The 13,638-nt window shown below is 49.5% G+C and overlaps 1 protein-coding gene across 3 annotated transcripts in view; it reads left to right on the top strand.

Moving 5' to 3' along the window:
* The first annotated feature begins 4 nt into the window (after nt 1-4).
* Nucleotides 5-13,638, top strand: part of PXYLP1 (2-phosphoxylose phosphatase 1) — a 71,089-nt gene continuing 57,455 nt past the window's right edge. The window contains exon 1 of one of the 3 annotated variants that reach the window (XM_027061721.2): nt 5-160. The gene's annotated coding sequence lies outside the window, so the exon portion shown is untranslated. Of the gene's footprint in view, nt 161-582; nt 724-13,638 lie in introns of those variants that run through there. The other 2 variants (XM_053221383.1, XM_027061722.2) reach the window with 2 other exon arrangements.

Genomic DNA, 13,638 nt, shown 5'->3' with positions numbered 1-13,638 from the left:
TGGGGCGGGGCCAGCAGGGGGCGCTGCGGCATGCTGTGCTGCCCCGAGGTCGGTGCACGCAGCCCTCGCCTCCTCCAGCAAAGGGCTGAGCAGGCGGCGAGCGCCGAACCGGGCGCGCAGCGGCGGAGCCGGGGCCGGAGCCGGGCCGGGACCATGGACGGTGAGTGGGAATGGTCCGGGGCCCTGCTGATTGTCTTTTGGGCTGAGCGGCGCAGAGGCTCGAAGCGGACAGGCGTCCCAGGGTTGAGAGCCCAAGGGGATCCTCGGGACGCGCCCAGGCCGGGACGACGGGACTGAGTCTCCGGTGGGAGAGAGGGGCTGGGCGGGCTTCAGAGCACCGGGTCTGAACCCCCCGACTGAGCTTCCTCCTCCATTCCCGCTCCTTCCCCAAACCCCAGCCCCCGACTCGCTGTTTCTCCCCCAGGCCACCCCGGCCTCCGCCCCGCCGCCCCTGTCTCCAAGCCTCAGCACCCTCTAACCCTCTAACTCTGCCAAGGATTGCGGCGCCCTCTCCCGAGCCCTCGCCCCCACCTCCCTCAAACCCGCTGCCTCGGGCTTCTCCACCTCCAGCCCCGCGCCCCTCCGGCCCCGCCTTCCTCCACCGCGTCCCCGCCCCTCCAACCAGCTCCCGCCCGGCGCCCGCGCTCCTGCGCCTAATTCCAGCCCCAGCTGGACCTCCCAGGATGCCGGTTCCCGCGGCGCTTCGAACCTGCTGGTCTCCAGGTGAGAAGGCGGCGGCAACTTCTCCGCGGCCTTTCTCGGGGGTGAGGCTGGCACCCCCTCAGCCGCCTGCGCCCGGCGCCTGCGGGAGTCCCGGGGCCCCGCCGAGGGACCGCTCCGCGAGCGGGCTGGCGTGCCTGGGTGCTAAGGTTGGGGCTGCGTGCTCCAGATACCACGGCCTTGCTTTTGCTCGTCTGGAGCGATCTAATAAAGAAGCCGGCTTTGTCACACACCAGAAATGGAATTGGCTTAGAGCAGGTTGCTTTCTTTGTGGCAGCAGCGGTCTTTCAAGTTGTACCTGTGGATGGTTCAAGGATTAGCGGTGCAGGAGGACGTGGAGCCATATTTTCCCGCTTCGCTGGGCGTTCGGAGGCTGCAAAGGAGTCCCCCCGGGGAGCGAGGCTCTCACCGCCTGAGTGGCCAGTGCCTTCGTGGGAAGGCAAGGATTCTTTGTAGGCTTTCAAAAAGTAAAATCAGGAGAGATGTGAAATTAGATCGGTGCAAATGGGGAAGCGTGGGGTGGATGGCCAAGGGGGCCTCAAGAGGGCTTCATAACTTGGGGACATTTGTTGCCTATGATGCGGAGGGCCCCCGGTGAACCCGAGTATAGAGCAGACCATGCCCAGCCTAGGCTTACAAACGTGACGTGACTGCAAACGGAGCTTGGCAACAGTTCCTTCTCCTTGGAGGTGTTGGTGCTCAGCCTGGACATCTGTGGGAAGAGAGTTCAAAGCAGATGGTTTGAAAAGCCTCGTGTTCCCTAGAGAGGGGTGGAGATGCACTGGTTACAGCCTGAAAAGCCAGTGCCTGAATCTGCCCGCATCCCTTCTCCTGGCTTTCCTTAAGTCTTGTTTTAAATTAATTGCGTATTTCAGAGAAAGGACACATAGGGGATACTTCTCTTTCAGGAATTAACTCCTGGCCAGTCCACCCTCACTAATGCTTGGGAGGCTGCTGTGGGGCACCAGGGACAGGATGGGTCACTGGGTCTCTGAAGCCTAAGGCTCTGAGCATTTGTGAAACTTGCAGTATCCATAAGTTGTTGTTGTTGTTGTTGTTTTTCTATTGATTGGCCTGAATAGTAATTAGCTCAATATTCTTTCAGCATTGAAGAGTGAATTAATGAGTAATTAGCCCAAGGTCACACTGGGGCTCGGTAGGCTCCCTCTAAGTGCCCACAAATTGCTGAGGGCACCTTCTTAGTCCTCATCATGCTGTTCAGTGGCGAGTTGTTGACTGTCAGATGCCCCACTAGCCAGGAATGCCTTCAGCGGGGAACCATCTCTGTCAGCACGCAGCCTGGCACCCTCTAAGTGATAGGTACTCTGTTTTCTCTAGTAAACAAAATGGATCCCCCTCTTGAATCTAGGCTGAGTCCATAACTCTTGTTTTTCCATTGTGCTGCATTGTTTTCAAAATATTGTCCTTATTCATCAATTTTTTAAAAAATGCATCCTGTCACTGGAGACAGACTCCTTTTTGTGTTTATTTGGGAACGAGAGCACTCGGTTTATGGGTCAGGCTCTGATAGCTGGGTCTCTAACCTCAGTGGGGACTCCAGAATTTCCGTGAAGGAAATCAGCTGTCCTCAGCCTAGAATTGGGGTGAGGGGATGATGGGCACTCTGGGGAGCTAAGGCTGTTTGCTGAGGGGTGAGGCCTTCGCAGCTTAACCTGTAGGGCCCTGAGTTGTGACTGAAGCTCCCCCCGCTGCATCTCTCATCCATGTCTATAATGGGAAGGAGCACTCAGGGAGACCAAGCAGTGCTTGAAGAGCCCTGCCGGCCGCTTCAGATTGCACCATCTTTAGTCTAGTGGGTACTGTTCACCCCAACTTTCCCGTGGAGAGCTGGGAGCAGTGCTTCTTATAGGTTTCTGGCAATGTGGTTTGTGGCTCTGTTGGGGCTGGTGGTTTAGGATGGGGTTTCTGTTTGTTGGAGGTGGCTGTTACCCACTGACAGGTCAGCAAAGTCCAGCTCTTCTTCCTCTGTCAAAGGCCAGCCCTGAAGAATACGACCAGAGGCGGAGGGGGTGGGAATGCCCCGTGCCACCTTTTTTCAGGAATCCCGCAAGGCTGCCATTCAGAATGTTACTTGGATGTGGGAACCAGCACTGCCCACGGGTTAAGGGTTGTCATGGGCTTATCTTTCTTCCCCAGGCTGTCTCAGTCTCCCAAGTCTGGCTCCTACCCAGAATTCCTGCCGCTGAAGATGAAAAATCTGTTTTCTAGAGGAGGTTTAATTAATGCCTGCAGTTTGTGAGTGAGACAGGGAGGGAGGGAGAGAGAGGGCGGTGGTGCCTACTCTCAAGGTGGGTAAGGAGAAGGATGGGAGAATATCCAGGGCCCTGGAAAAACAGCAGGGGTAGACTTCAGCCCCAGGGCATTGCCTTGGGACAGGGCTTTTGGTTGGTGGATAAGGATGTATGCCCACATTCTGGGATAGGGGTTACCAGTAGCAGCAGAGTCCCTGAGATAGGAAAAATAGCTCACAGTAGCCTGAAATACGATTTGTTGGGCTCACTGTTCACCTTTCCAGAAAGCCTTGAAGGACAGCTGAGAGCTGGACTTAGCACAGTGAGAGTGCAGAGCTATTTTAAGTTTTTGAATGAGGGTTGCGCTGGGCCCCTTTGGAAATGGCTTGAGTGACATTAAGCTGGGGTTGGCCCTGGGGAGTCACCTCACACCTGCGATGCTGAGGGAGAGAGCCCAAGAGAGTGGCAAAGGAGAAGCAGCTGGCAGAGTCCGTGTGCTGCACTTAGGGGTGAAGAAGAGGCAACAGCTGCTTTCTGGTAGGATGGTCGGCCTTTTGACAGAAGCAGCCTTCCAGGGACCTTTTTTTTAAATGTTTTTATTTTATTTTTGAGAGAGCATGTGCGCGTGCAGGGAAGGGCGGGGGGTGGCTGGGACCAGAGGATCCCAAGCAAGCTCTGCACTGACAGCTTTGGCGCTGACTGCAGTGAGCCCAGTGTGGGGCTCAAACTCATGAACCTCAAGATCATGACCTGAGCCAAAGATGGCTCCTCAACTGACTGAGCCACCCAGGCACCCCCCCCCCCCAGGCACCCTTCTTGAACCTGCTGGGCAGCCTGGCAGATGGAACAGGGCCTGCTGAAGCCGCCCCCCCACACCAACCTGCAGATCCTGGAAGGCAGCCACGCACGAGGAGGCACCTGTGAACCGGGAATGAATTGCGGAGTCTGCTCTGAGTTCCAAAGGCAGGAGGGTCAGGATTATTTAACTGGACCACAGACTCCAGCCTGCTAGCCTCCACCCCCAGAAGGCTGCTGTGAAGGTTCTTGGGCCTTGGTTAGGGAAACCCCGGGCTTCTGGAAGGTTACAGTTCAATCAGTAATGAAGAGAGGAGCAGTCCCAGGAGCATGGATGTAGATAAGTGATTGAAAAGGCATTGAAAAACTTGGAGGGGCCTTGAGGAGTAGTTCCTGCAGCCAGGGGTAGCCTTCAGTGTGTGCTCTGGGCTGGGTCATCCATGCACCTGCCCTCCCTTCCTTTGTCCCTCCCTCCTCCTCTCCTTGCCCAGTCTCATCCTTCTGTACTGCAAACCTCGGGGAGCTGCCTCTGTGCTGGTACCCTGGGGTAGAAGAGAATTGGGGTGACTCAAACATCTAGTACTGGCAACTAGGAACTTTAAAATTCTGTTTATGTTTGCCCACTTGCCTCCCCAACTTACACATTGATGTTTCTCTATTATGGGGCATCCTTTTGTCATGTGCTTACCACTCTGGGCCTCTGTGTGTAACCGACTTCCTCAGAGAGAGCTGTAATCAATAGCATGGAAACCAGAGCTTTAAAAAACAAACGAAGATGAAAATTATTGCACCTGGTTTTGACACCCCCTTCCCCTCCTCTCTGCTTGTTTGTGGTTAGACTCAATTTACACCAAATTTACAAATAGTTTGAATACTATTTGTCCTACCACTCAATTAGTAGGAGACCTGTGTCTCTCCCACTAACAAAACCATAGCTTACTTTCCTAGAACTACCTCATTCTTGGATCCCGTACCAAACTTTAGGCCTTCAGAGATACAGCCATATCATTTTGAGCTTTTAAACTATAAAATAAACTATAAAATAAAATGAAGCTCTTGCTTGCTAATTTTGTCATCTAATATGGGAGAATCTGAAGTTAGAATAAAACATGTTACTGCCTTGTTAACTCTTTATGCTTCTAAAATGAAAGAAGCAGTTGGATTAAGGTGGAAGAACGTTATTATGGTAGAAATGTCTGGAAACTCAAAAATAATAAAGGAGGGACACAGTCTTACAGAAATAAACTGTTAAATTTTAAACATTGTTACTAAAATGTGCAGAGGTATAAATAGGAATTTCTATAGAAGTATAAGCAAGTATAGAATTTTAATGAGTACAGATAAGTATAGAAACTTTAGTCAGTCATTTTGTTGAAATATTTAATTAAATATTTAATATTATGATCATACATTATTATGCTTTTGCAGTACCTTACCATATAAAAAAATTTTTTTATGTTTATTCATTTTTGAAAGGGAGACAGAACACAAGCGGGGGTGGGGCACAGAATCTGAAGCAGGCTCCAGCCTCTGAGCTGTCAGCACAGAGCCCGACGCGGGGCTCGAACTCCCGAACCGCGAGATCATGACCTGAGCCGATGTCAGATGCTCAACTGACTGAGCCACCCAGGTGCCCCAGTACCTTACCATATAAATAGGCAACTGAGCCTGTGATCTTAAGTCATTCCAGCAAGTCTGGGATCTTAGAGATGAGGAAACGGGACCACAGGGTGTTTCAAAAGGCTTCTCCTAGAATGTAGAACTCTTGAGAAGAGAAATATGTAAACTTAGGTATTCCTGCTACAGTTGCTTGGTAACCAAATGTGACTACATAGTTATTTGAAAATTACAGGTAGTCTCCTGCTTAGGGGTAAAAGTGGGTATTGGCTTTTTTTAAAATGTTCTGCAGGTCAAACAGACACAACCAGCATGTGATCAGCACCACCAGAAACCTCCTGGAAGGATTTCTCAGGGTTTGTGGACGTAAGAGGTTCTCTGCTGATGACTTCCCAGTACTAGAGTACCTGAAGACCTGTGTATTCAGCATAGTACAGTAGTGAAGAGTATAGACTCTGAAGCCATTCTGGCTTGGAATCCTGGATCTGTCATTACTAGTCTTGTACACTTGGACAAGTTACTTAACTACTCTGTGCCTCAGTTTCTTCATTTGTAAAATTGAGATGATGATAAAAATTGAGATGCTATTATTGTGAGGCTAAAATGAGTTCGTACATGACGAGGACTTGGAACGGTGCCTAGCACATGATATGCTTTAAAAATGTTAGCTGTTGGGGCACTTGGGTGGCTCAGTTGGTTAAGCGTTAAACTTAGGCTCAGGTCATGATCTTCTGGTTTGTGAGTTTGAGCCTCGCATTAGGCTCTGTGGTGTCAGGGCAAAGCCCGCTTGGGATCATCTGTCTTCCCCCCACCCCCTCCGAAAAAAGAGAAATAAACATTTAAAAATAAATACATTTTTTAAAAGTAAAAAAATGGTAGCTGTTATTACCATTCACTCATTCCTTAAAAATATGTTTTTGGTGCCAACCAACCTCACCAAGTTGATGGATATAGGAGAATGGACAAGACACACATAGCCTGTCCCAGTGGAACAGAGGACTTGATGCTTAAGTTCACAGTGAAGTACCTGAATGGTAGTGCAGACATTTCCCAGACGCTCACCTGCCTCTTCGCCACCTATTATGATCATGAGGGCCTAGGGCAGGCCTATGAAGGGTTGACCATGGCAGGGGGTGGAGCTTATTATCTTGATCGGGTACACTCAGGTGTGATGTTGCCTTGCCCGCTGTTTAAGATATGCCCTCGATTCACAAGCACATGCTGGTTGTTAATGTTTTAACTATCACTCTTGGCCTCAGGTTGTTAGTGGGAAGTGTGATAAGAGACTGTAAACTCAGTATTTACTCACCTGCTTTGCCGGCACTGCTCTTGGTCCTGGTGGACAGCATACTGCCCTGACCACTGGTTCAGAATGGTGTTTCAGCAGCCCTAAAAGCCCCCCCAGTACTGTGAGAGACCCAATTCTGAGTGAGCAATAGCACGGCTGCTTAAGGGTGGCCGGGGGATTTGCACTGAGGCAGAAGGCCAGACCATCATGCTTCCTGTATCTGCCATAGTCAGAACCTTCTGGACATGAAGATCTCTGGGGGACTGTATTGATAGGCGTGGATTTAATAACTGGTTCTGGAGAATGGAAGTCCTCACTTGCTCTGTGTGTCCTACAAAGAAACTCCCACGTGGAAGCCTGCCCAGCTAGCTAGCGCCTGCCATCACGGCCTGGCGCAGGCCTCTAGCCATGGACTGCGGACTGGAGAGCCCGTGATCGCTGCCTAAGGAACTTGAGCGCCTCTGCCTTGTGTGAATGTGATTGCTACAGCCTTGGCTTCACACTGGAGCACTTCGTGTTAATGTGTCGCCTGTCGGACTGGGGACTGGAAACCTAATAGCTCTCTTAGTGAGGAGCCTGCTTTTATTTGTTTTTGAACTACTGGAATTTGAAGTCAGGGAGATTTTGTCTTTTTTTTTTTTTTAAATACTTGCCCCATGCTTGGAAAATAAAGAAATGACAAAAAATGTCTTTCACTTTTAAAAGCCATTTATTTGTATGCAGGCAGAACTGAGTTAAGCAGAGGGGAACCTGTCTTTAGTTTCCATGTGGTTCCCTGGGTGCTCTAACTTTTCTGGTCTTGGTTGCCTCACGATTTCCCAGATGGGGTCATCTTTTGTCACCAGTTTGTCTGTCTCCATCACAGTTCCTAATGGAAACCTAAACCTGAAAATCAAAGCTTGGATATTTATGATTGAAGGTCATCACACTGACAGTTGATTTTTTTTCTTGTTGTTGGCTCCATCTTCAAGTTGAAAAATAACTGTTGTCTTTGAGAAAGGCGTATTTCAGGAGATGCTAATGTCAGGCAGAAAGATGCAGGTACGTCTGCCTCGTTCTTGGTTCATCTAATTTCCATGTTAGTAGCATATGATTTTTTATTGGTGCATCTTGCTCTAATGACTGCTGATTATCTTGGAACAGCTGCATTAATTGATGGTGTTTAACAACTCAACGTACAGTAAGTAATTGCAGTTGGCTTGGCTGAGCAGAACAGGTTCTTTTTTACTGGCTTTTTAGCTCAAGGAGTGTTTTCTCTGTGTGCTGAATGCCAGAAAGGGAGTTGGGGACGCTTTGCCCCAGTGCCTACCCACCACTCAATGCTCACACTCCCCTGGGACACTGCATGCCGATTGTCTTTGCACGGGCCTGTCTCCTCAGCTTGACGGGGAGCTCCTGGAGGCCGGGGCTCACATCCAGCACGTCTCTCTGACTCTTCAGCCCTGAGCACAAGGACTCGCATGGAATATGCCTCAGTAAAGGTTGGGTGAATGAATGATTGGCTGGTTGCAAATCAGTCAGGTTTGCTTTTAGCTGCAAGTAACAGAAAGTCCTACTTTAGTGGTTTAAGCATATAATGGTTTATTTCTTTCATGTAACCAGATGTCCAAATGTAGGTGGTTGCTAGCATTAGTTTCAACAGCTGATGTCTGTCTGGACTGACATTTCTGTTATTTTCTTGGCCTGTCCTTCATGATGGTGAGATGACTGCGGCAGGAAGGAGGCGCCAGCCACACTGGTACCTTTGATCAGGAAAGCAGACGTTTTCCCCAGAACACTGAGCAGACTTCCCCTGACATTTCACGTGTCACATGACCAGTCCCAGTTTAAAGGGCCATGTGACTATTTAGCAGGGCACACTGTTGCCAAGAATAGTTGGGTGGGCTCACTGCTAAACAAATAACCCAAATATGCTTAAAGACTCAAATATGGTAGACATTTACTTTTTGCTGACACAAAATCCAAAATGGCTGTTCCTAATTAGTGGGGAGTTCTCTTCCAACAGGTGATTAAGGGACCCAGGCTCTTAATTCTGCCATGCTTGTTTACATCAATCAGAAGAGGAGGGAGCCTGGAGGATGGTGTGTGGGAGAATTTTATGGGCCAAGCTTGGAGGTGGTGAATTAATTCCAGTGATATTCCATTGGCAGGGGCTCAGACACATGGCCACACCTCCTGGAAGAGAGGCTGGGGAATGTGGTCCAGTGCCTAGGAAGAAGAGGAGTTGGGTTTTATGATTAGCTGGCAGTCTCTGCCACACTGTCCCTCCCACCCCCGCCCAAATCAGAATTCTCTTAGCAAGGAAGAAGGCATGAATATTGAGGGACAACTAGGGGTGTCTGTCCTAGAAGGAAATAGTGTGCTAAGAAGGCTACCTCCCAAAATAGTCTTCATTTCCAGATCATCTGTCTTAAATCCCTGCTTCTGTTCCTACCTTTCGGAAGTGGACCAGAACAATAGAAGGTCCTCATTATCCCTGTTTCTTTACCCCAGGCCTGTTCTTAACAGCTTTAAGGGAATGAGTCATAATTGATCCCCCTCGGCAGTTGAAGATTACCCCACGGGAAATGGTATTCAGCACCCCTAGGCCAGAGGAGCTCTGAGCCTTTGAGACCTTCTTGCCAGTGAGCCTTTCAAGTGCCCCCACTCACCTAGCCTTCCAAAGTTTCTCTTCCTCTTCAGCCCCCAGCCTAGCCCACCCACATCCGGAAGGGAGCAAGGGATGCAGCACAGAGTGACCCCTGCTTCCCACTCAAATGATTTGAGAAATCTTTTCCCAGCCACTTCCTGCTAGTTTTTCTCTGTAAACATTAATAAATGACCCGCTTACCTACTGAGTTAAAGTGTTTTGTTCTTGTTCCGTTTGTGGTGGGTTTCTGTGACACGTGTTTCTCCATCCACAGTATCTTTCTTGGTGCCCTTCTTTACTCCCTCCCTTCCTTTCTTCCCACACACACCTACTGAGCCACCTGCTGCTTCCTCAGCTCTGTGTTCGCCCAGCCCTGCAAGCAGTAGCGGGGAAGCTGACCTGAGCCTGTGTGTTGACGCACATGATGGGAGGGCTGTGGTCGCCCAATACTGGGGGGCCTCACCTAGCATTGGGGTCAGGGAAAGCTTCTAGGAGGAGCTGCCTTTTGCGCTGCATTTAAGGATGAGTAGGAGTTAACCAGGTCAAGAAGGCACTTGGGCCAAGCGAGTGGGCACAGACACTGAATTACGAGAAAGGGCATGTGGCGGTTGGGGGAGAATGGTAAGTCCAGTGCGCCAGAGTTCGGGTCCAGCACTGTGGTCATTTACTCGTTTAACAGAGAGCGGTGAACGAGGCAGATAAGGTCGCAGCCCCAAGGGAGCTCAGGGTCTGGGCTGGAAGAGGGAATGAGGCTGTAGGGGAGGGTGGGCGGGAATCCGAGGTGGGCTTGGCTGCTGTCCCAGCCGCTGCCCTGAAGGGTTTGCTGTTACAGGCTGAGCAGGATGTAGGCCCACGGATTGTGCTGTTCGCCTCTCCTGCCCCGTCCCTGTTTCCGATTCATTTCTGGTCTTTTGCTCGGGCATTACTCAGGCCATGAAAATAGAGGCTGGCACCAGAACACCAGCGTGTAGTCGGTGAGGAAAGTCGAAACTGTCATTACATATCAAGGTATATACGCCAGCTGGATTTTTGACGGAGTGCTTTCTCGGAGCCCCAAGGATGAGGTCCTCAAGTTGGTTTACGGTTTTTTTCCCTCTCCTTTCAACTCCTGCCAATACTTCTGGCTACTTGGCTCAGAATATGGCCTAGCCGTGTCTGTTACCCACCCTGTGAACACACTGAAATCTAAGTGAGGTTTGCCCTTGCTGTGGGCTGGCCTGTTGGGAGAGGCCGGGTCACCTCTACGGGCCCATTGGGTACTGCTTCACGGTCCATGAGGGTGTCCCTCCAGGCGAGGACTCTGTGAGCACCGCCTGAGAAAGGAACTGTTGTCACCAGCAGGCAGGTCTGCTCAATTCCCCGAGGAAATGGGGGCTGTGCCAGGGTTCAGCTGGGCTGTCAGCTGCCTTCATTGTGACGAATGGCCCCAGGGTGGTTTCCTTCTTTCTCTCTACCCAGCCCTGTTCGTTATGGTGGAATTGACGGTGCTAGGGAGTGGGGTGCAGAGAGGAACTTTTGTGCTAGTCTAAGCCCAGGGCTGAATGTATGGCATTGTGTTTCCAGGTAGGGAAATCTCAGTCCATAGAAGGAAACTCCGCCAGCCCCATGGTGTCTACTGGGTGCCTTCTTGGTGCTAAAGGCTGTAGGGAATATATATATAGTAATAAAATGAGAAAAGGAGGATCGTTACTACCTGTGATGTGATTTATAATAAGAAATATATGTTCGTTCATCCTTGTTTCTGGCGCAGACCCCCTAAACTGTGCTGGGACCCAAGAAGGTGTCTTTTGTTATGTGAATGAAGTGATGGTTTTTGAAAGCCCCCAGGTAACTAAGGATGGGGACCGGTTGCCGGGAGAACCAGCCTGTGGTTAGAAGGTTGGAACTTTCAGTCCCATCCCTAGACCTCCAGGGAGGGGAGAGGGGTCGGAGGTCAAATCAGTTGTCAATGGCCAACGATTTAATCAGTCATGCCTATGTAATGAAGCCTCCATAAAAACACAAAAGGATGGGTTTGAAGAGTTTCCAGGGCGAGCACTTGGGGGTGTGGGAGACTGGCACCTTGGGAGAGAGCATGAAAACTAGGTGACCTTTCCCACATGCATATTTTTCCCTGTGCACCTCTTCCATCTGACTATTCCTGAATTCTGTCCTTTTATAGTAAACCAGTGATCTAGTAAGTAAAATGTGTCTCTGGGTTCTGTGAGCCACTCTAGCAAATTAATTGAACCAAAGAGGGAGACAGACCTCCAGTCAGAAGCACAAGGGACAACCTGGGTTTGCCATCAGCCTCTGAAGTGGTGAGGGGTGGGGGGAAGCTGAGCCCTTAACCTGTGGATTCTGACGCTATCTCCAGGTAGGTAGGGTCAGAATTGAGTTGAGTTGTAGGACACCCAGCCAGGGTCAGAGAACTGCTTGGTGATGGGCGGGGAAAACCCGTACATACACTAGACTTAGGTACGGAATCCTTAGTATCCTAAGTGCAGTCCCTTCCACAACCCCAGAAAGTGGGTGATTTTATATTCCGCTAGAATGTAAGCTCTGTGAGGGAAGGGATTTTGGACTACTTTGGTCACTGCTGATCCCCAGCTTCTATAGCTGTGCTTGGCGTATTGCAGAGGCTCAGTAAATATTTGTTGAATGAGTAATCGAATCACCATTTACAGGTGAGGAAACCAGCTCAGAGAGGTTAAAGTAACTTGCCTGAGGTACTGCAGCTGGTAAGCAGTGGAGTAAAAGGCCCGGCTCTCAGTCCCAGGGAGGCACCATGAGCTGTGACTTGGGGTCCCAACCCCCATTGCCCTTGGAATGTGGGCTCCTTCCAGGATAGCCCTGGAGGAAGGCCTGCAGCCTGTCTGGCTGATACTCTGCCCAAATGCAGCACAAGCTTGGCAGAAGCTAGCATTTGTATGGTGACGAGCCGCAAGCCCCCAAATGTCAAAGCCGGCAAGGTTGTCTGCGTTCTTGGCTGCCAGTGCCTTGCTGTAAACTCAAGGGTGAGATGTATATACAGGAGTGTATCTGTCAGCTTCTGAGTGATGTTTCTATGTTGCCGCCTTCATCCTGTCAGGCGTGTGTTCAGGAACCTTCTGTGGCTCCCTCCTCCTACAGCAGCCTCGTCTGGCCCCACTCATTCTCCACCCTGTTCACTGATGAGTGACTGCATAAAACCTGTCATCAGTCAACAGTGTAGGGAGGGGTGGATTCTGCCTCTGCATGTGTACCACTGGATACATTATTTATCCTCCTTGAAATGCCTGCTCACATCAGGCATGCCCACTAACATCCTACCTGCCCTGTAGCTTTAGCAGTTTCTGTCTCTTCCTTAAAGCCCCATCTGACCATTTAGCACATGTCCCCTTCCCTAACCCCTGTAGCCTCAGTCTGTTTATATAGTGCATTTCCTAATGGAGTTCCTGGAGCCCTGGTTTCTTTGGGTATGATGGGGCTTCTGCTGAGTGGGGCGCCAGACCCCTCCCAGTAAACTATGATTTTATCTTTCTTACACATCAGGTTTCATGTTGCATTAGTTTTGAAAGGAGGTACTCTTTCAAAACCACTGGTCTCTCAATAGCTTAGGTACCTGCCTTGTGACTTCTTGCTTAACTAACATTGTTTAAAAAATAATTTAAATAGGGGCGCCTGGGTGGCTCAGTTGGTTGGGCGTCTGGCTTCGGTTCAGGTCATAATCTCACATCTCACAAGTTCAAGCCCCGCATTGGCCTGTGTGCTGACAGCTCAGAGCCTGGAGCCTGTTTCGGATTCTGTTTCTCCCTCCCTCTCTGCCCTTCCCCTACTCTAACTCTCTGTTTCTCTCTTTCTCTCTCTCCCTCCCTCTGAGAAATAAATAAACATTTAAAAAATTGTTAATTTAAATAAATTCTACAGCTTTCTTTTTTTTCTGATTTTAAAAGTCATAAATGTTTAAGAAAATTTGGAAAATGCAAGACTATAAATGAGAAAAGAAGTCTTCCAGGATGCTACCACCTGCTTCAAGAGTTGTAAACCAGTCTTTCCCCCTTGCAGTTTGTTTCAAAGCAGAGTAAAATTACTGTAGTCCCAGCCATAACCACTCCTAACATTAAGGGTCTATTTTCTCTTTCCAGGGTTTCTTTAAGAATTGTCACTTTTATTGATTTAAAAAAATAGCACTAAAGAGTATAACAGTAAAAAGTCTCACTCTCAGCCCTGTTTCAGATGACTCAGTCCAGTTTTGTAATGTATCTTCTTTATAACGTAATTGAGCTCAAACTGTCTATGCTGTATTATAGCTTGCTCTTTTGACTTAACATAACATTTTCTGTCATTACTAACCGTTTGTTATTTGTACCATAACA

Source organism: Acinonyx jubatus, chromosome C2, assembly GCF_027475565.1.
Source record: "Acinonyx jubatus isolate Ajub_Pintada_27869175 chromosome C2, VMU_Ajub_asm_v1.0, whole genome shotgun sequence".
Taxonomy (NCBI): domain Eukaryota; kingdom Metazoa; phylum Chordata; class Mammalia; order Carnivora; family Felidae; genus Acinonyx; species Acinonyx jubatus.
The sequence above is the reverse complement of the archived record's forward strand: the minus strand, read 5'-3'. Positions and strand labels throughout refer to the sequence as shown.